This window comes from Tetranychus urticae, unplaced genomic scaffold (assembly GCF_039701765.1).
Source record: "Tetranychus urticae isolate SD_2017Ah unplaced genomic scaffold, NJAU_TeUrti_SD_1.0 Scaffold_8, whole genome shotgun sequence".
Lineage (NCBI taxonomy): Eukaryota > Metazoa > Arthropoda > Arachnida > Trombidiformes > Tetranychidae > Tetranychus > Tetranychus urticae.
In genome coordinates, this window is record NW_028315840.1 from 127501 (window position 1) to 130000 (window position 2500).

General features: G+C 44.2%; 1 non-coding gene across 1 annotated transcript; it reads left to right on the top strand.

Moving 5' to 3' along the window:
* Positions 1 to 197: 197 nt before the first annotated feature.
* LOC149092552 (small subunit ribosomal RNA) lies at positions 198 to 2367 on the top strand. Its single transcript, XR_016200837.1, has one exon. It is a non-coding gene; the product is annotated as a small subunit ribosomal RNA (ribosomal RNA).
* The last annotated feature ends 133 nt before the right edge of the window (positions 2368 to 2500 follow it).

Here is a 2500-nt window from a genome sequence, read left to right on the forward strand (position 1 = left end):
CCTGCTAGATGTGCTTGCACATTTTAGTGGAAGAAGATGGATTCTAAAGAGTTTTCTGCAGAATCATCTTAATTCACGACATAAATCTCGATACCTCGTTAAAGTTAACATCCACTTGCTGGTTGTTAGCTGAGGATATCGTATTTATAGCTGCAAAAACAACTTGTTTAGCATTTTACTTTGCTAAAACATCAAGTTACCTGGTTGATCCTGCCAGTAGTCATATGCTTGTCTCAAAGATTAAGCCATGCATGTCTAAGTACATACTGTTTATAAAGTGAAACCGCGAATGGCTCATTAAATCAGTTACGGTTCCTCGGATATTCTTTTTTACATGGATAACTGTGGTAATTCTAGAGCTAATACATGAACAAGTGTTCCAACCTCAGCTTGCTGACGGAAGGATCGCATTTATTAGTACAAGACCAATGATTCTTATTCACCTAGAACCCTGTTCAGTGATTTCGGTCGCTGTCTAAGGACTAGCAGTGGGGATCTTAGCAACTTCGGTTGCATTTCTTGTGATGACTCTGAATAACTGAGCAAATCGTATGGCCTCTGAGCCGACGATGTATCCCTCAAGCAACTGCCTTATCAACTGTCGATGGTAGGTTATGCGCCTACCATGGTTGTAACGGGTAACGGGGAATTAGGGTTCGATTCCGGAGAGGGAGCCTGAGAAACGGCTACCACATCTAAGGAAGGCAGCAGGCGCGCAAATTACACAATCCCAGTACGGGGATGTAGTGACGAAAAATAACAATACGGGACTCTATTGAGGCCCCGTAATTGGAATGAGTACAATTTAAATCCTTTAACGAGGATCTATTGGAGGGCAAGTCTGGTGCCAGCAGCCGCGGTAATTCCAGCTCCAATAGCGTATATTAAAGTTGCTGCGGTTAAAAAGCTCGTAGTTGGATTTCAGTCGAACCTATGGGGTCCACTGATTAAAGGGTTAGATGGTGATGTTAGGTTTCTTGCTTGTGTCTACGGATGCTTGCTTGAACCTTCATTCCTCTTTCCTGGTGGTTACATTCATAGTGTTTAGACAGAAAATTGCTCGATATTTGCTATCAATGCTCTTTACCGAGTGTTGATTCAAGCGATCGAGACTTTTACCTTGAAAAAATCAGAGTGCTCAAAGCAGGCGTCCAAAACCTCGAAAGAGGTGCCTAAAAACGGTATGGTCAACCATCTATATGATGCGTACCACTACCTTAACTTGAATGATCTTGCATGGAATAATGGAATAGGACCTTGGTTCTATTTTGTTGGTCTTAAGAATCCAAGGTAATGATTAAGAGGGACAGACGGGGGCATTTGTATTGCGGCGCTAGAGGTGAAATTCTTGGACCGTCGCAAGACAAACTACAGCGAAAGCATTTGCCAAGAATGTTTTCATTAATCAAGAACGAAAGTTAGAGGTTCGAAGGCGATCAGATACCGCCCTAGTTCTAACCATAAACGATGCCAACCAGCGATCATTCTGAGTAACTAATTTCATGACTCGAATGGAAGCTTCCGGGAAACCAAAGTTTTTGGGTTCCGGGGGAAGTATGGTTGCAAAGCTGAAACTTAAAGGAATTGACGGAAGGGCACCACCAGGAGTGGAGCTTGCGGCTTAATTTGACTCAACACGGGAAAACTCACCCGGCCCGGACACTGAGAGGATTGACAGATTGAGAGCTCTTTCTTGATTCAGTGGGTGGTGGTGCATGGCCGTTCTTAGTTGGTGGAGTGATTTGTCTGGTTAATTCCGATAACGAACGAGACTCTAGCCTACTAAATAGACTTGCAGTTTACACTGCAGTACTCCCCCTTAGTCAACCTGTGGGTGGTAGTATCTCTTGATGGTTTCGGCTGTTGAGGGCTCTGCTGCTATTAGCCTACAGAATTGGCTAGGGTAAGGATGCTGTAGCACTGTAAGGACTTCTTAGAGGGACAAGCGGCGCTCGCAGCCGCACGAAACAGAGCAATAACAGGTCTGTGATGCCCTTAGATGTCCGGGGCCGCACGCGTGCTACACTGAAGTGGTCATCGTGCATACTGTTTCCTGCTCCGAAAGGAGTGGGTAACCGCTTGAACCCATTTCGTGATGGGGATTGGGCATTGTAATTATTGCCCATGAACGAGGAATTCCCAGTAAGCGTGAGTCATTAGCTTGCGTTGATTACGTCCCTGCCCTTTGTACACACCGCCCGTCGCTACTACCGATTGAATGATTTAGTGAGGACTTCGGACTGGTCAATCCAGACCATTGGGAAACTAGTGGTCGGATTGTGCTGGAAAGATGTTCAAACTTGATCATTTAGAGGAAGTAAAAGTCGTAACAAGGTTTCCGTAGGTGAACCTGCGGAAGGATCATTAACGTATTACCCTCTTATTATAAGAGAAATACAACCTTCAAACAATCAAACACTCTGCATAGTGATATTGTAGATGCTAATATGGTGAATGCAATTGAATTGTATTTGCATTAGAGTCGCAATTGTGAATGTTT